The sequence below is a fragment of the Diceros bicornis genome, chromosome 12 (genome assembly GCF_020826845.1).
Source record: "Diceros bicornis minor isolate mBicDic1 chromosome 12, mDicBic1.mat.cur, whole genome shotgun sequence".
NCBI classification, from domain to species: domain Eukaryota; kingdom Metazoa; phylum Chordata; class Mammalia; order Perissodactyla; family Rhinocerotidae; genus Diceros; species Diceros bicornis.
The window spans coordinates 36,687,779-36,708,440 of NC_080751.1; the positions used below are offsets into that span (position 1 = coordinate 36,687,779).

Consider the following 20,662-nt stretch of genomic DNA (forward strand, 5'->3'; position numbering starts at 1 on the left):
AGAAAATCTTGGGCTTCATCCTGGCTCCGCCATTTCCTCTTAGACCAATCACTGGGCTTCTGAGATGCACGTGGCTTAGATGAGCCTCACATGAGATTTCTATATGAAAAATATTTTACAAAATATATCATACAAAATATTTTACACTACAAAGTGCTCAAAAACATTAATAAATGTACTAATTATTTGTAGAATGATTATTTTTGGTCAAAACCAAAGTCTACCAGTCCATCCTCAGGAAAATTCCGATAAGCATTGAATGATGATGGTGTGATGGTTGCCACTAAGACTTTCAGCTTTTACCTAGAGTGTTTGGCATAAGTTCAAAAAGAGGAGTTTGGGACATGTCTTTGCATTTAATGGAGCGGTAGAGAAAAGAAAAAGAAAAAAAAAACTATATATGAAGTTAGAAGGACTGGGTTCCAGATGGAACACTGATATTTACTAGCTAGATAACCAATTACCTTCTCTAAGCCTCAGTTTACTTATCTGTAAATTGGGTGGTTGTGAAAACCAAATGAGACCATGCCAGAAAAGACATTTTGCAAATTGTTTTTTAATATACAAAGTATAAAGAACTATACAAATATAAAATTATTAGTGCCTTTTACTCAGTTCATTTCCTTCATTCCTTCTACTCCTTTCCCTCCCAATTACCATTCCTTCCTTCCTCCTTCTCTCCCTTTTCTCTTAGAAAAAGTCTGAGTGGAATCTGGGGGCCACAGAGCCCTCAATAACAGAACAAATCACCTTAGGACATGCAAAGGAGCACCCACTTTCACAAATGATCACATATGCTTAATGAAAAGCACTCCTGTAGAGGATAGATCCAAGAAGAAAACTACCCCACACACAAGTATTCCGAGAATGGTGGACCGGAAGCAGGTGAATAGCGATGAGGAATCGTTGCAATATTTGAAATCAAGAGATCCAGAATTTAAGCCTGATATTGGTCCACACCTTGTGACCAGCACCTTTCGTTCTTATTAATAAGGACCCTCAGGCCTCTCTCTAGGGAATGAGGGCTGGGGAGGAACTTGGGTGGATGTGGAAGGCATAGCCCTACACTGGAGGAATGGGGAACTTTGGCAGAACAGAGGGGACAAAGCTATGACTTTGACTTTGGCTGAAATCTGTGTTATCTGTCATCAAGTCCAGCCTCTTCATTGTGTCCTTTTCTCACTTTGAGGTGTTGAGAGTCCTCAGTCCCATCTGGCTCCCCTCCCCTATCAAGTCCGGACAAAGCTAGAGGTGACCAATTTCAGCCCCATCCTTTCCTGAGGGCAGGTTATTGTTCTCAGAGCATTTGAAACATGTTTTCTAACTGGGAAAAGAAAAGAATTAGTAAACAGCTTGGAGGAGTTGTTTCATTGTCAAAGGACTTCCATGATTGCTTTGAAAAATATATACTTACGTAATTCTACAGTGTACAAAATCCTTTCACATCCACCACCATGAGAATCCCCATCAGGAAGTTGAAACAAAGGGTTGCCCATCTTAGGCCTTTTGACTTATTGCCCAGGGCAAGCCTTCCCTACATGTACACTCCTCCCCAGGATGTGGCACACGGTGACCCTTGGAACTGGAGCACCTCTGCACTCTAAAGGCACTTCTACCAGCATACATCTATTCAAGGATCAGACTGTGACCCTTTGAAATATTTTCCAAACTGCTAAACGAGATCACATAACTCATAGCTGTTCCTCTAATCTGAAAGATTATATCATGGAAACAAAGCCCAGTTAAGCTTCCCTCTCCTTCCTTGCTTATTTGTGTCTGAGCAGCAGTCATAAACAGCTTTATGATCCAGCAGCCAGGTAGAGGTGGATGGCAACGATTTCAGATATTCTTTGGGATGATGAACTATTTGCTTTGAGGTAAAGAGAAAACTCAAAATGGGTGAAGGAATCCAGAGGGGACCAGTAGGATTGAGTAGTTTATTTCCTTAAGCCAAGATAAATGTTTATCATCAAAGCCACCAAAGCAGGAAATTATAAGGGGTAGGGGGGAGTTGCCATTTGACTTGAGCATCCTGATTGCTGCACACACACACTTAGAAATGTTGTTCTGAAATTCGCAGCCTTGATTCCATTTCATGTTGATCATTTGATGGCACAGAATTCAAGACAACTAGAAATCAGTGTTCTTCATCACTGCCTTTATACTTCACTGAGGAACCTAAAGTGGTTAGGAAAAAAACTCATGAATAAAGAAATTTACTTTGACTAGAAGAATGTATATCAAAGGATTCATCTGGATGGATTTCTTTTTAATATTGTATTTGCAGGCAATATTTCTTTCTTTACCACTCTGCCTTCCTGGAGCTTACCTTTTGTATATGAAAGATTACCTATTGATCTGTAAATCAGGTTTACACAGTATTCTCTTGCCTTTGCATCCTGTCAACATAATTCTCAGATGGCTGGATGTTGCTCTTTGCTACTCAGTAAACCATAATTCCATCTTAGCAAACCCTTCACACAGCTGGGTAGGCCTTCACCCCCAACTGACAACCATCTTGCACTCACATGTGCGCCTATTAGACCTCCTTAGGATGCCTGCTAATGGCAACCATGCCATCTGCTTTCTCCAGTTGAGGATAATTCAAGGAGATTCTTCACTGGGACTCACCTCGGCAATTTAAGCCGTTTCTTCCCCACCCTTCCCCTAAATCTCTCTCTCTCTTTTTTGCATTCTTCTCTTTCATTTGTTTCAGTGGAGTTACAGAAACTAACTTCTCTGATTATAAAAGCTGGACCATTTTCTGGAGATCATACAAAGGACCAGAGGGCAGGGACTTGGGAAATAGCATAGAGTAGAGGATGCCCACAGGCTCCAGCGCCATCTATCTGGGCTCAGGTGTCAGCTCCTGCCCTTATCAGTTGTGTGACCTTGGGTAATTGGCTTAATTTCTCTAAATCTCAGTTTTCCTTTCTGTAAACTAGGAATAAGATTGCCTGCATCCTTGAATTGTATTAAATGAAGTACTTAGAAGAATGACTGACATTTAGGAAATTCTCAGTAAATGTTAGCAATTCTTATTAAATTCCTTACCCTGGTGATTTACTAGCTAAGGGAGCCCATGTAAGGGATTTCATCTCTTTGTACCTCAGTTCTCTACCCTGCTTTAAAAAAAAAAAAAAGAAAAGAAGAAGAATACCCGCCTTTTGAGACTATTGTAAAGATTAATTTGATGATGATGATCATGGTGATAGTGGAGGTGGTGGTGATGGGGATCTCTCTTCTTCCAATATTTCTAAGGATTTGAAGCCCTCTTTAACTGTTTCTTTGGGCAGAATTCACTGTTTAGCATTCAAGCGTGGAAATATATCATTTGTATTTCACAGAGGACAAAGGCATTCTTCTTACTGAATTCCTGACACACCCAGAAAGATCCTTCCAACAACAAAACTACATCACCCCATAGTGTTCTAATGAACACTCTCCCTTTAATCTTTATTTTCAGCAGTAGTGGTCCCCAATCTCCCTTGCCATCTCCATCAAAATTAATTCCAGTTTTTTCACACCACCAGCTGGTTGGATAATGCTTCCCATTTTTATGTTTATTTACAATTTAATGCTTTTTATCATACTTCATTGCATTTGAACCTCACAGCAATCCAAGGAGTAGGCAGCGCAGTAAAAGTACATGCATTTTATAGGAGAGGTAAGCTGGCCTTGTCTATAGTCCCTGATCACAGGGATCTTCTGAGAGGAACATGCAGGGTCTCTACAGACAGGCTTACTCTGATACTTTGGGTTCAGAAATGTTTGGCTTTCTGCAGTGGCTGAGAAAAGAGCCATACTAGGGTTCATTTTTAGACGTTATGGCGGCCATGCACATGGCAGAAAGGATTGGTGCCTCCCCATTTGTCCATCATTTTGGATGTGAATTGGCCAGTGAATACAAACTCATTCATTCAGTCAATCATTCAACAATCATTTATTGAGGTCATACTATATCCTGGGCTTTGTTGTGGCTGTTGAGTGTACAAAAGATGACAAGACAGATGAAGCCTCTGCCCTTATGGAGCTTACATTCTAGTTGAGGAGACAACAGTGTTGGAAAATGTCAGGTGGTGATAGTGGTATAAAGAAAAATAAAGCAGAGAAAGTAGAGAGTAATGTTTTAGAAAGGGTGGTTGAGAAAGGATGGAGGGCCTTGTGAGAGTTACAGAAGGTATCTATAGACAGCTCTCACCTCAAGGAGAGAACTCTCACCTCAGTCTTTTGGGGAGAAAAGAATAGCATCCTTAACCCCTGAAAATAACAACACACCTGTAGAGTTGTGTGGCGCTGGTCATAGATGACAGAACTGACCCAATGCCTTAGGCTGGACTAGTCAGGGAAAGCTTCCTGGGGGTAAGCTGAACTTAGCTGCAACTTGAAACATGAATAAAATTTGGAAAGGCAGAAAAGAAGAAGAAATTTCCTGTGAAAGAAAGAGGTGAGTAAATGCATAAAATGTGAAAGGATCATGGAGTAGGCAGAAGATGGGGAGAAACTGAGTCACAACTGAAAAGAAGGTGTATACTGGGAAGAAGTATGACTATATTTGGATTGATTGGGTTTGGTAAGACTGGGGAAAAAAAAATTAAGGCAGAGGAGTTTAGGCCTAACACAGTAAGAAAGAGTAAGCTGTAAGAGATTCTTGAGCAGCAGAGTGACATGATGACAACAATTTGGACTGTAGATTGACCACTAGCAGGGTATAGCCTATATTGAAGGGAGTCCTGCTAAGGGGCAGTTGCCATAATCCAGGGGTACAATAATGGTGGCACCTGGAGGAATAGAAAGGCATGGCTCAGTGGGAGACACATTTCCAAAAAACAATCTCTGGTATGATTTACCTCTAGGTCAGACATGGACTGAAGTGACCGCAGGGATTTTTGCCCACTCACCTCTAGTAACGCCCATTCTCCCACCCCCTAGTGCCTCCCCTAAGCGCCTCCCACACAGACAGCACTCAACGAGAATTCAGTCTGGGCCAGAAGTCATCTTACACAGGGGCTGTGATTATTGGGAAGAAATTATTAACCATCTCCCTGGCTGTCAGTGTTGTAAGTATCTAAGGATGTTGTCATGACTACGAGGATGTTTGGGCACAATGGAAATTATACAATTGCTTCTTTTATCAGTAATCTATCTAGCACAGCCAATTTTGCTTGCCATTGTCAACTCTAGGAAAATATGGCCAGATTTTCCTTCTGGAACACTGAAGTTCAGGATGAGATTTAAGCCTGAGCACGTCAGCTCTAAGAGAGCAAGGGCCTCCTCTTGTTTGAGGGCCTGGTCTTAAAGATGGTGATGTTTTTGTGCCACTAACCTCTCCTCCTTGTTCCTCTAACCTGTTCAGTGTGCTTTCTCCTGCAAGAAGCCCAGATCTTTTTCATCAGCAAGACAATTATTTAATTCATCGATTCACATCAATACGTCAGGTCTAGATACTCTTCTTTCCAGGGGAATTTGCATTTTTAAAAGAAGAGCCTGGAAAAGGCAATGCTAAACCCAAGAATTGATAACATTAGGCTCCCAGGCATGGGGGCTCTGAGAAGGAGAGAAAAGTCCTACAGGATCCACTCAGATATCACGTAGGTAACCAGCTATTCAATCCACTTGCAGAGTCTCTGAATTATATTTTCATAGAATACACCTTCTTATGAGGTAGGTGTATCCTCACCTCATTAATTTTGAAATAAGAACTGTCTCTCTCATCACCAGAAATCAGATGTAAGGACAAGTCTAGAGAGGTTCAGAGAGAAACGAGGCTCAGATTAGCTGTGTGAGCTCAGCTCTGATTTCTTCCTCATCACTAGTATCACCCGAGTTGGTGATGGACAAATCCCTTGAAGTCTCAGTTTCATCTGCAAAGAGTAAATAATAAAATATGTTTCAAGAGGCTCGTCAGATGATGAAAATGGACTGTACGTCCTCTAAGAACCCTTCTAGCCCTCAAGTGGTTGGTGTCTAAACCATGATCTTCACAAACCTGGGGCTCCCAGTGTCACTGCCTGTCCTGGGTTCAGCATATGCAGACCCAGCATGAGGGCCTTGTATGGAAGGAGAAAGTCTCTTTGCAAGATAGGAAGATCCAGCATCTTGCAGACCACTTTATTCCCCAGATCAGGCTCCTCTTCCCCAGGATTCAAGCAGACCCTTTAAATGCTGAGATCCTGCAGGTGCGTTAAAAAACTTAAGCCAGCTGTAAATTACTCTTAAATTAAGTACAGCAGAAGCTCAATTCCTGGAGCTCAAGGAGAGTCGTAGGATGCATCCCTGCCACCTCTGTGCCTCACAGCTGAGCACAGCCAGGCTCAGCAGAGCCCAGGAGACACTGGATGTGGAGGTGAGGCTTAAGAGTCCTTGGAGCAGTCGTTGGATCTGGCCTGGAAGGGACAAATCCCTGGCAGAGCCTGCCTCAGGCACAGGCGAAAGGAGAGAGCTTAGACGGTAGAATCGGAAGGCATCAGGTGAGGCCCCCCCTCCCCATGGAAAATAAACTGCTGCCTCTTCTTCCACCACTGCAGCCTCAATATTGGGAAGTTTAAAGGATATTTTTGTCCTTACAAACCCTTTTAGATTTGCAATTATCCCTGGAAGACGCCACATGTTAAGAAATTAGAGCTAACACAGGAACTATCAGCTCCCTGTAGGGATGGGGGCAGCCCCTGGAAGCAGGGATGGGCCAGAGGCAGCTGGGCAGGGCAGTGAGCAGCAGGGGCAAGCAGGACAATGAGACGAGGGAGGGCGTCATCTGAGGAAACTCGAGTTACCAGATTCGGTGCTACTCCAGAGTGGGGACCAGGTTTTCCTCATCACTATATCCTCAGTGCATGGCACAAAAAAGGCCCTTTATTCCTTTTCTTCTTTTAGAGGTACCTGGCTGTGATCCAGATCTCGTACACTTGGTTCTCAACTCACTCTGTAATACTTGTTGAGGGACCCATTTTTTCCTTGCTGCCCTCATTCATCTCATCTACTTTATCTTTCGCAGTGTGTATTCTTAGGCTGTGAGCTAAGAACACAGGCATGTTCTAGCCGAATGGCCCCACTGCTCCCAAACTCTTGGCTTGTCCATCTGGGAAGATGTTGTCTTCCCCATGGGCATGGCTGTAGAAGGAAAAATGCAGTCCAGGGGGTTCCCCAGCCAGCCAGATCAGCTGGCTCAGGACTAGGGAGATATGAAGTGGAAGGAGATGTCACCACCTGATTCTGCTGACCTCCCATCCAGAGCAAAGGCCGTGTCCACTTCATCTCTGAGCCCTTACAGAGCAGAGGATCTGCACACAGTAGGCTCTTAATGAAAATGTGGGCCTTTCTGTTTGGGTAATGGAAGGGAAGCAGCTGCTGTTTTTAGAGAAATATCTTGGGGCGTTACAGATTGTGAACATTGAAGTGACAAATGCTCTAAGGAAGAATATTTTCATCTCCAGCAGACATTACGAAAATGTTCTGCTGCAGTTTAATCACGAGCTCACCCACAGCAAACACCCCACGAATAATGTCTAGTTCAAGAGGTGGTGAGCTTCTCCCTCACCAGTTTGGGATTCAAAAATAGTAGTGCTGGGAGGAGAGAGCAGGATGTTTAGGGGATGTGTGAGGGAAGAAATCAGGTGGTTTCCCTCACAAAGTTCTCCCAGCACAGTCTCTCTGGACAAGGGCCAACCCACAAGAGCCACCTGGACACAGATTCACTGAGCAAGACACTGAGGAACAGCTCTTCTCTTTACAGGAGAGCCATACACCCAGCTTCCAGCCCTGGTCCTGCTTCTGAGAACTTGTAAGCAAGTAACCAGACCTCTCTGGGCCTCAAGTAAAGTGGAGAGAAAAAGGACAGCCCTCTCTCCTCCAAAACGTTGTTGTAAAGAAGGAAAAGGGAAGAGATGAGACAGGATGTGGGAGTGCTTTGAATGTTCAAGCAGCAACAAGTGCAGGAACTGCTCATTGTCCGAGGCACTGCTGGATGCCACGGGGGTGGGTCACAGGAATCATAATTTAGAAAGCACTTTCACTTTGTGTTAATTTATATAGTCTTACAAAAGCCCTGTGAGCTATTTACTGATGGTTCCATTTTACAGATGGGAAACTTGAGGTTCAGAGATGCTGACTGAATTGCCCCAACTCACAAAACCAGATTAAGAAATTATCTTGGAGCAGGAGGGAGACGGAAACTGACACTTAGTGAACGTCTACTACATGGCAGACCCGAAACTAGGTATTTTGTTCACACAACTCATCTCATCTTCCAAAACAGTGAGGCATGTATTTTCCCCAAATTACAAATGAGGCTTTTGAGACTCAGAGATTCTGTAGTTGGTAGAACTGAGAACCGAAACCAGGAATTTCTGACTCCAACACAGTTCCTCCCGCTTTCCAGCACACCACAGCTGGCATGGTATGGAGTGGATGAAGCCAATGTAAATGGACCCAGTGCTCTGAGCACAGCACTGGCACCTCATTCATGGTGGCCATTTGGAACTTGTGATCCTCTACTCAGGCGAGGTTGAAGTGCACCTAAGAAATAGCTTTCTAAATAGTTAATGCTAGAAATGAATTGTGGAGAAGGGTGTGGAAACTGTTTAAAATATTAACTCTTTTGCAACTCCCCTATGTAATTTAAAAGCAACTGCTTGCCACAAATTGGTAGTTTGATTGAAGTTACTCTTACATAGGCATCCAAGAAGGTCCCAGAAGGTGGCCACTTGGCAATGCTCGGTTAGCAGTGAATCCAACCTAGAGAGATCTTTGGGTTTTAGGAGTCCTTATGTAGCCAGTGTGGTATAATGGAGAGAACATCTCCAAAAGACATGGGAGCCAGAGTGCCCAGGTTCGGATCCCACTTCTTCCACTTTCTAGCAGACAAGTTAACTGAAACTCCCTAAACCTCAGTTCTGTTATCCATAAAATGGAGCCAGTAATAGTCTCTTCCTCATAGAGTTGTGGGCAGGATTAAATAACTTCAATACAGGTAAGGCCTTTCCAATGGTGCTTAACATGTGGTAAGGTAATTGGTAAGTATTAACTATTATTCTTTCTTGTTCAAGTCTAGAAACTTGGGTGATTCATTTACCTGCTGTGAGCATTGCCTCCCTTAACTGTAACATGGGAATCCCAATTATGCTCATCTTAGAAACTCACTGTCAAATCAAATGGAATAACTTTGTCAATGTGCTACACAAATATAAGGCAAGGTTATTTTCCAGTCCTCTCTTCTTAGGAGAGAAGTCTAAGTCAGAACCATGTTCTGTGTGACCAGTTCCTAGGTCTTCAGTTACTTTCCAAATAGCAGTTTTCTGATCTATTGTCACTTTAGCCAGCGTCTCACTTGGTCTCAAGTCGGACATTGGTCATTGTGTCCCCCAAGCAGGAGGAGACAGCTGTGAAACTTGCCACGTGGTCTTCTTACAGTCCCTCTCTCAACCTAAGTGAAGGAGCAAGCAGCCCCCACCCTTCCCCGTGTGGAGGAACAGGAAGGGCAAACTCACAGTTGTCTCCAGAACCCCTTTTCACAAGGTCTCTACACTGTCTTCATGCCCAATATGCATGAGAGGTTAAGAATTTCATAACCAGTTCCCAGAAACCTGGAATACAGCATCCTTCATACCTTGGTGTCTCAGGGAAAACTCTGACTTTGACATCCTGTTACACTGAGAGCTGCCCTACCATAAATGTATCCTATAGCATGTTCCAGACTGAAAGGGAAAATAACATCAATAGTGAGAGCTGTGTGGTAGCCCATCACAAACTTTATTTATTTTTGTGAGAAGATTAGCCCTGGGCTAACATCTGTCGCCAACCCTCCTCTTTTTGCTGAGCAAGATTGGCCCTGGGCTAACATCCGTGCTCATCTTCCTCTACTTTATATGGGACGCCGCCACAACATGGCTTGACAAATGGTGCATCACTCCACACCCGAGATCAGAATCCCTGAACCCCAGGCCGCCGAAGTGGAGTGTGCGAACTTAACCCCTACGCCACCATCAGCCCCCACAAACTTTAGTTTTTTTACATTCAGGTCTGTTTTGTTAAAGAGTTCCCTTTCGATTCAGTTTGCCATTAGAGAACATAATTTCTTTTTACTCAGATGCAGTATGTGTAGAGGATAATTGTTGGGCCCGGAGTAGGAATCTTACCCTGTGACTGATAACATTCTGCACAACTGCAGAGGAGGAATTCAGAGTCTCTTACCGTACTCTCCAGGTTGTAATCTAAAGGGGCTCATCCTGAAATGCCTGAAGATGCTGTAGAAATTGAACCAAAGTTCACTTGACACGGGGTGCCCTTTCACCAATGTGGTTCAGATTTCCTGTAAACTTTCTGATTTATATCATGGTACAGGAATGGAGGGTGCTGACTAATAGAATACCTTACCTGAGAGTTTGCCAACCATGTCCTACATGGTAACAGCACTTTCAGACAATTAGCATAAATCAGTATAGATACTTGAGCTTCTAGCAGGGCTTCCAAGATTGAACTAGGAAACACCAAACTCAGGAGATACTCTACAATAAAGGAGGAGTCCAAGGTCAATGTGTTTGGGGAAAGCCAGCACACTATTTCTATCTCTGGGACATTTGTAATGAATAATATCATGGTAAAGGCTCTGAGAATCCCGCAAGGAAGAAACTGCTTAACTTTCTTAATCCAGCATTTCCCAAACATATTTGACCATTGTAGCCTTTCATGTGTAAACAAAGGATTTACATCCTCTGGAAATAGTGTTTCTAGAGAAATACTCAAAGTTTCTAAATTGGAAGACATCTCAGAGGTCACCGAGTTCTACTCTCCCCTCTGATTCGGCACCCAATTCCAATGTGTAGGTCTTTCCCCCCATGCATCCAAGCAATTCTCAGACACAAGCTGGGTGTCCTACAATTCAACTCAATTCTGAAACTATCTGCCTGGAGATAGCAGCAGATCCCACAGATTAAGGGCTCAGTCCTACAAGACTGCCCCCTCTTCAGACACCAATTGCAAGTTCAGGTTGTACCTGTGCTTCTGATATACCAGCTATAGATTGGAGGTTGCAATGACTCTTCCTTGGGGTCTGTTAACTTGCTAGAGCAGCTCACAGAATTCAGAGAAACATTTTGCTTACTAGATTACTGGTTTACTATAAAAGGATATAACTAAAGAACAGCCAGATGGAAGAGATGCATAGGGCAAGGTATGGGGAAAGGGTTCATTCAGAGCTTCCATGCCCTCTCCAAGCCCACCACTCTCCTCAAATCTCCACAGTTCACCAACCCTGAAGTTCTGTGCCAGAAAGGGGGACAAAGGCCAATTATATACTTCTTATTATAAATCACAATATCGTACCCCTCATGAAGAAATCTTTCCACACAGTTCGTTGGACACAATCCCAGAGGCAGAGAACCAAGTGCTTAGTGGTACCATCCATTCCTCTATTGGGCAACTTTCACAATGAATGAGAATCAGTCATCATGTAAGCCAGAGAGTAGTAAGAGAACAAACTTTAGAGTCAGAAAGATGTGGATTCAACCTCTAGCTCTGCCCTCCTTGTGTGTGGCTTTGTGAGTTACTGGACCTCTCTCAGCTGAACCTCCTCCACTCTGATATGAGGATGGTAATGATATCTGTCTCCTAAAGTAGAGGAGAGGAATAAATAAAATAATCAATGTTAAGTGCTTGGTGCGGTGCCTCATGCATAGGAAGTGTTCAATAAATGTTGACCATTATTATTATTAATCCTATACCTATTCTCCAGAGCAGCACAGCACAAATCTACTACCATTTCCCCCTGGCAGCTCTTCAGAATCACAGGCTTCTCTTCCCAAGCAAAATATCTTATGTGTTGAAGAATACGGTCTTAATTTCTCACTCTAACAGTAAAAAAGAAAACCAAGCTAACATCTCAAAATACGTTTATTTATTTATAAAGTAGATGCACATACAATTGCATTACAAAATATACACAAAAAATATATTAAAGCATGAAATAAAGATGAATAAATAATATGCTTTTACATCTTGTCTTATTATATACCTTTTTATATGGCACAAAAAGCCCATTTTGCTCTCACTAATGTATCATAATAGCAATATTTTAAAGAAAACAATATCATAGGATGCGCTTCATTTTTTTTAATCCTTAGTGTAACACTGAGAAAAGCAATTCACAGGTCATATCAATACTAGATTTCAATGGCTGTCAAAGCTGAGAACAGAACTTCACTAAAATAGGTAGATCCAATGGAAGACAAGCCTATAACTGCATTCCCTGAATCATTATACTTAATGTTCAGTCCTATACTTTTATGCAAATATTTTTATGAAATTAAGCTAGTAAATTTTCTTCCCTAATGTCAATCAGATATTCTTACAAACTTTGGAAGATGGATTTTTATATTTCTAATGAAAGTGTTCAAAACCCAGTGAAAAAACTTAAATGGGTTAGAAAGTTGTATTTCCTTGTTTTTAAAATATGCAGTATGAGAGTTTTCATACATGATGGCATGCATCATTTTCAGCAATAAATTAACCATTCTCATACATGTTTTTTTTTTCCAAATGCTCTCTCCATAGCATAGATTTCTTTCAAATGCTGTTGTCTTCTTCCTCATTATTAATACATCACCTTTCCCTTAAAGAGACAAATCAAATGTGTCTAATTTGAAAATATCTGCTTTGTTGCATACTTCTGAGAGCCATTTGTCATCACAGAAAAAGTTAACTAATTTTGATCACTTGTATTTTCATAAAAATGTGTAAGTCATCCTCAATTTTGTCAACTCTTTGTAGAAGTGTTCCTTGAGATGACCAACAAACCTCTAGGTTATAGTAAGATCAGGACCCAGAGACTAAACAGAATCGGACAGGCAAGAAGGTTGATCCAGGCGTGTTTGTCAGAATAAGCAGGAGGAAATCAGAGAAAGGAGGCAGGAGGAATCTGGGAAATTTAGCTGTGGCTTCCAGGGGTTGCAACAGGGCACAAGGAGCCTTGGGCGGCAGATAACTGACCAGCCCACTCAGACATCATGGAGGTCCCCCAGGGACAACAGGGACCTGGACGTGGAAACAGCATTTCAGTACCCAAGAGAACTGGTAAAAAGCAAGACATGACCCAGGTCCTAGGGGAACCAGGAAATCAGACAGGGTCTCAGCTACAGCAACTGGGATACAAGGCTGGAGCATGACCAATAACGGTGCTGGGACATGGTGCTAAGGTTTCCTGTAAGGTAAATCATTTTTCTGGCTAAAAGATGAAGGATCTGAATCCTAGAGACTTCAACCAATCCCTTAAGGCCATACATCTTAAAAAGTGGTACCGCAGGACTTGAACCCAGATCTTCTGGCACCAGAACTGCTAGTTTTAAGGCTATACTACATGCCCTGTCTGAGAAGAAGACCAGAGCCTGATTGTTAAACCAGGATATTAGGTCAAAACAGAATCTGCAGCTGGGCTACTAGGACTGAGCTCTTCAAAATCCTGCCTTTGGACTCATTAAATTCCCCTTGATTGCTAAGAAGTCTGGTTTCCATGGAGACTAAGGCAAGTTTGAGCTGAATGTGAGTTAAATAGCCCCTGTTTTGAAGGCATGAGACTGGGGAGGCAGGAAACCAGGCTCTCCTACTGTCTCATGTAATTCCTTACACCAAGTCATTTTACAGAAAGAGAAACTGAGGCTCTGAAAAGTGAACTGCTCAGTGTTATCCAGATAGTGAGAGGGAATGCACACAAATCCAGGGTCCCTAATCTTAAATCTAAGGCCGTTTTCATTGCACCACAGCCTTTTACACACTCTCCCATCTAACACCAAGATTGTGTGATTCTACACCTAGCCAAATCTTTATTTAATGATTCCAAAAGTACATGTTAGCATCTCTTATAATGATTTATGCAGAGATGCAAATTCCCAGTCAGTAAGGATCTGTAGTTAATAGAAATCTCGTTATCAGTAAGCCTTATAGGGTAAGAAGTCTTTTCATATATTAATTAAGCATGGTCTACTCTTCTCCTTCTCATCCATCATTGGATAACTAACTTCTCCCAGACTGGTCAGGAACAAGGAGTTCATTTTATCTAGGAGACTAAAAAATGTAATTAAAAATGTAAAAAAATAGAAAAAGAATGAAAAAGATTCAAATTAGGTGCAAACAAATTCTATATCATGGGAAACCAATTAGAATGTAGAAAAAGGAGTTCAAGTTCAAACCCTCAGCCTTGGCTTCTAGGAAATGTGCTTTGGCAAAAATGATAGACTCTAACCTGGACGCACAAGTGGCAGAATCCTCTCCCTAAATGAAATTTGCCTAAAGCATCTCAATGGCCATCCAGGTCATGGCATGAACACAAACTAGAAGAGAGCTGGTTCACACAGTCTCAAAATTGATCATTCCCTGCCATGGTGGATTTTGGGTAGAATCGTGATAAAGAATTGCATTCTTGGTTAGCTTGTGTCATGGAGAGAGATGTCTTGTTCTTCTTGACTTTTCTCAGTTAAATGAGTTACATAGCACGTTCTCAATAACCACCCATTGGTTTGTCCTGACCATTACTATGAAGTCCCAGGATTATGGGATAGTGAAAATATGAGCCATCTCTGCTCAGGGAGTCCCTAAGTCTTCAGACTTCCTCTTTCAGCACCCCAAAGTGGTTTCCAATCACTTACCCATCAAGTCCACATTTCTCTACCTATTTTTAAAGGTTCCTGAGATATTGCCTCCTCTTTCCCTTTCAGTTCTATCTTCCTCTGTGCCCCATCACCTACACCCCTCCTGTGGTCTAGCTACACACACTCACTTCTCTAGTTCAGGCCGGTAAGCTCTATACTCTCACAGAAATCTAGTTTGCTCTCCTTTCTACAAGGAGTCCTCTATGACTATTCCAATCCACACTGCTCTCCCCTTCTCTGAACTCTTAGGACACTCAAAGTCAATAATAGGCAGTTTAGCATTAGACCAGTCTGAATATTTCATCTCTACTAGTCCCAACTCCTCAATTCACCTGTAAGCTCCCTGAAGACAGGGCATGGTCTTTGGAATCTTCTCTTGGACGGGATGAAGGTTACATGGAAGGGAGGCATATGGTAAAATGCAATACAAGTAGACACATACACTGTTAATTTAAGAAAAAACAACCCACCAGTAGTCTTGAAGATTAATGAAAGCACTAAAGATGTTTAGGACAATGAGCCTGAGAGCTGTGAGATCACTTGTTCATGAAAGGCAAATGTATTATCTTGTTAAGTGGCAAGACATAGTGGGACTGGTTACCAGCAATTGAAGGGACCTCACTAAGTTCACCCTAACAGGAGAGGTGTCCATTTTCATTATGATGATCTAAAGATTAGGGACAGTCAGGCGTGAAAAGTGTTAACACCCACACGGGAGGTGAAACTGGCTGTTGAGACGGGAGAACTGTGAGCCAGTTACCTTTCTTTAGAAGATCCATTTGCGGAACTTAAATTTGCTGACATTTTACCCTCAGACCTTTGCCTGTTTTTTAAGATAAACTGCGGTTGAGTGAATCAAAATAATTTTGCAGCAAACAGTCATTTGACCAAAGTAAACTCATTGAGACATAGAGCTCCTAGCTGATTACCCATTTCCAGCCTCCATCAGGCATGAATTTATTGATCAAAGGGGAAAAATGAATTGAGAACTAAGTGTTCATCCAAACTCCATTTCCTGAGTTATCTTGAGGTTATTGAGAGTCTCAGCTACAAAGTTATCACCAATAATCCATCTCACTAGACTGTCACTAGATCTTTTTAAGTGTCTTAAGCTCAGCACTACTGGAATAATTTTAGCCATTTTCGTTGTGTGTTGTCTTTTCTATAAAGACCAAAGGTTTCAATGTGCATCTATGGACATTTACAGATATCCCATAAGTATAGTGGCTTTGCAAGCTCATGTTATTGATATTAAGTAATGTCCTTGTCAGCATTCTCATTGACAATCATGAATTCTTCCCTCCTTCAATTATATAAACTTCTTACTCATCCACTAAGAGAGAGAGTCAGGTTGCTATCCATATAATGTCAAATCAGTGAGATGTGATGAACACAGCTAGTGAATGATAACTTTTTTGTGCTCATCTCTTGACAGCACATAGCACATTGCCTGGCCTGATAAACATCAAGCACATTATATGTGCCAACCACTGTGCCAACACTGAATTTTCAGGAAAAACATGATTTCTACCCTCATACTATTCACAATTGGTTGAAAAGACAGACATTGAATAAATAAATAAACACAAAATATGTAGTTCAGAATTTTTATGAGTGCTAAAAAGAAAAAGATTATACTGGGAATAAATTGGGGCCTTAATTTAGATTAGCAGTCAGGGAGCTCTTCTCTGAAGAATGACATTTGTAACGGAACCCTGGAGGACAAACTGAAGTTGGCCAAGTGAGGAGTGGGTGGTGATCCTCCTAGAGAGAGCACGTGCAAATGCCTGGAGATAGGGAAGAACTTAGTGTATCTGAGGAATTGAGAGAAAGCCACTGGCCGAAGTATACTGAAGGAACAGCGTGAGATGATGGTGCAAGAATTGGCAATAAGGAATATAAATTTCACTATGGAAAAGAGCTAAAGAAAAGCAGAGGACTAAAGCAATCTGCTTTACATTTTTTAAAAGAATGTTCTGTGTGCTGTATAGAGAATGGATTAGAAAAGGACAAGACTAAATGTGTGGAAAGCAGGAGACTATCACACGAAGCTACAGGAAAGATGATGATGGACTGTTCTAGAACGGTATTAGTAGAGATGGAAGAAATTGTATGGAATCAAGAAATATTTTGGAAATGGAATCTAAGAGGACTTTGAGATGCATTGGATATTGGGGAGTAAGAGTGAAGAAGCCAAGTTTAACTGTCACATTTCTAACAAACAATTGATAGATGGGAGTGCTATTTATGAAGAAGAATTGAGGAGGTGCAGTTTTGTGAAAGTGATGGGGGGAGCAAGTTTAGTTTGCTATGTCAATGAGACATTCAGAAGGATATGTGAAGTAAATTTTAATTAGTGATAGACTAGAGATGTCAGAAGTCAAGTATGAAACTAAGAGTTGTCACCATATTAACAGTAGGCAAAGCCATGGGAAATGAGATCTTCCCAGCAAGACTAGAAAGAAAAAGGCAAAAGACAGAGAAAACAGATAGAGGAGGAAAAGTCAACAAGAAAAATTAAAAAAGAGTAACAGAGAAAGAGGAGGAATAACAGAAGAGTGCAATATGACAGAAATAAATAGAAGAATGAGTTTGGCAAAGAGTACTGAATTCTCCTGAGAGGTCTAAAAAGTGAGAATTTAAATTGTTCATTAAATTTATTGGCTGTGCTTTGGTGGATTATGGGTATGACAAAAGTGGTTTTGGTGGAGAGATGTAGGATGAAAACAAATTGGAGCAGGTTGAAGATGAATTGGAAAAGAAAAGAAAGACAGCATACGCAGACAACTCTTTCTAGAAACGTTACTGTAAAAGAAAAAAGAAAAACAGGGCTGGGCTGCCACTGGAGGCAGATTTGGAGTAAAGGGAAATAGCAACCATCAGTCAATCTATGTAAAATGTGAAATTCAGTGCAAGTTAGTATCTGTCTTAGCCTAGGTTTTCCAAAACCCGTCTGAGCAAGGACTTACATGCAAGTAGTTTATTTTTACATCCAAACTCAAAGAAAAAGATTGGATGACTAAGAAGAAGAAAACAAGGAAAGAAGGAAAGCCAACTGAAGAATGTATTATCAGCTGATCACCACCAGGAAATTGGGGCTCAATTATGCTAGAGCTAAGGTATCATTTAAAATATATTCAGAATTGTCCACCCAAGGAATGGAAGAGAGAAGTTCACCACCAGTTGAGAGTTGCTAACTCTCTTGCACTTCCTGACTTGCACATGCCTCAGATTGGCTGAGCAAATTCCTACTAATGTCCTAGTCAGAGGTGGTAGAGAAGCCCAGAACAGAAAATGAGAGACACCTGGGATAGCTGAGGCCAGTGTCTGCCAAGTTAAATCTGTATGTAGCTTGTTGCTATGGTAACAGCTAGAGTAAAAGATAGACCAAGAGGATGTGAAGTAAGGCACAGGGGTGTCTGATATAATGTCTACCTTGATATTCATGCACTCCACATCCTTTCCAGTCTGGAGAGATGATGTGCCTTGTGTCTACTTCATGCCAGAGTTGGCATGTAGGTTCTCCTGATTCCTGGCCTCTAGACCTCCCTGCCTCTGTTTAAGATGAATTACTCCAAGTAACAGTGATACCTGACAAGTAAATTAACTAAATAAGGGTGTTGATACATTCTTGGTGACAGAAGCAAGAAATGTTTTAGAAACAGTAGCCAATTAACCCAATATTGTTTGAGCACATACTGCATTCCAAATCTGCACATAGTAGTATAGATTGTCAGAGAATACTAAATATGGCCCTTACTTTGATTTCTCATTAAGGGAATACTGCATCGACACACAGGAAGAGATCTGAAAATAGTAGAAGGCTGGATATGATTAAATAACATTTGAAATAGGACTGTGTCAAGCTAGAAGATATTTAGTTATGGCAATGTTTCTGTTGGGAATGAGAAGAATCTCAGAGGTTATGGAGAGAAACCATGAAAGCTATTTGTTTTGATAGAAACTTCAAACTCCAAATGTTGACAGAAGCTACCTTTGGGTAATGAAACTAGAGGTGGTTTTTACTTTGTCCTGTAGACGTTTCCATATTTTTCACAAGTCTCACAATAAATATATATTACTTTTATTTTCAAAGAATTTTTTTTTAAATAACCAAAGGATGTAGAGAAACTAGAACTCTCATACATTGCTGGTGGGAATGTGAAATGGCACAACCACTTTGGAAAACAGTTTGGCAGTTTTTAATAAAGTTGAACATACACTTACCATACAACCCAGCAATCCCACTCATAGGTATTTACCCAAGAGAAATAAAAATGTTTTCTCTCTGTCTCTCTCTCATATACACACACCGTACACAATGTTTAAAGCAGCTATTTTTAGAATCACAAAACTGGAAACAACCTACATGTCCTTCAACTGGTGAAAGGATAAACAAACTATGGTACATCGGTAGAATGGAATACTACTCAGCAATAAAAACAATGAACTACTGATTTATGCAACAACATAGAAGAATCTCAAAAGCATTATACTGTGTGAAAGAAGCTAGATTCAAAAAGTTGCATAATATTTGATTCCACTGATATGACACTTTGGAAAAGGCAAAATTATAGGAACAGAAACTGATCAGTGATTGCTAGGGATAGGAGGTAGGAGAGGTTAACTACAAAGGGGCAACACAATGTAATTTGAAGGGTGATGGAACTGTTCTGTATCTTGAGCGTACTGGTGGTAATACAGCTGTATGTGTTTGTCTTAACTCAGATCTCCACAACAAACAAAGTTAATTTTTCTGCGTGTAAATTTTTAGAAGTAAATAACACTACAAATCCTCAAAAAAAGAATGTTTACAGCCTCTTCTCCCAAATGGAAAACAAAGGGAGACCATCTCAACGGCTGTTGAAGTAATCAAAAGAAGAATTGACCAAGATGGGTTCTATGTGGATCACTGGGAACCAAGAGGGAACAAAACATCTGAGAACCAGTACAGAGAACCCATAAGCAGACTTCACTGACTTTCTGAGTATAGAAGTAGAGAACAAGACATCAAAGTCTACTCAAGAATCATAAACCCAAAAAGACACATGATCCTTCACAATGATGAGTATGTCAGTGAAGGTTCTTTAGACTGCAAGCAACCAAGACCAACTCTGGCTTAGGTAAGCCACACACAGAAAAGGGAAATGGGGGTGGAGAGACAGTGGAAGGATTCTGATTAACTCACAGGAGTGAGGGAAATACTGAAGAACAGTGTTAGACAACTCTCACGTGCCACTTGAAAACCTTCTTCACCACTGCTGTGGCAGCCATTTCCACCCATGTGTCAATCAACTTAACACAAGTGCAACTGGACAACACCTACCTGGCCTCATATACCTCTCATTTCCTGGTTGGGGCTTCTTCTACACCACTATAAGAGATGCCCAGCAGGAACTCACTGGGCACTCATGAATGTGCAAGCCAGAAGTGGGGAATTAAAACCATGGTGATTCATGTGACCAATAGGAAATAGTTGTCTGTGGATAAATGCTTCCCCTTCTCCCGCATTGAGAGCAACAGTTCTGAGACCCATTTTGAAAATCTCCTATATCAAGTCCTTGGCGTTAAGGACTAGACACCAGTAGTGGTGGCCAACTCAATAACTCATCCTTGTATTGACTATCTTTCCTTCCTCCCTGTTTCATTCCCCCTGTCCCAAACTCTCTGAACTCATATTATCAAATATACTACCTACAGGCCAGATTTCATCTCAGGCTCTGCTTCCTGGGAAACCCAGGCCGAGACAAGCAGGATCCAATGTAGCTCTGGAAATTTCAGCAGTGTAAATTTATGGACAATCTCTTAAGGGTGATGGCATCAGTGGACTCAGCTCTAACCAACCTCCAATCACTTCCCAGAAGAAAGTCTGGCCCAGCTTATGTCACATTCATATTCTGGGGTGAAAGAGTGTGGAATATCATGCTTGACGTCAGTGGAATCACTTGGAGTGGGGAAGGGTCAATTCTCCAAAGAGAGTGAGGAGGTCAGAAATAGGAGATGATTTAGGAAAATTTTGTTATCTA

At 41.5% G+C, this 20,662-nt stretch overlaps 1 protein-coding gene across 4 annotated transcripts in view; it reads left to right on the forward strand.

The window, feature by feature from the left end:
* FSHR (follicle stimulating hormone receptor) overlaps positions 1-20,662 on the forward strand; it is a 177,334-nt gene that overhangs the window by 135,270 nt on the left and 21,402 nt on the right. The window lies entirely within an intron of this gene.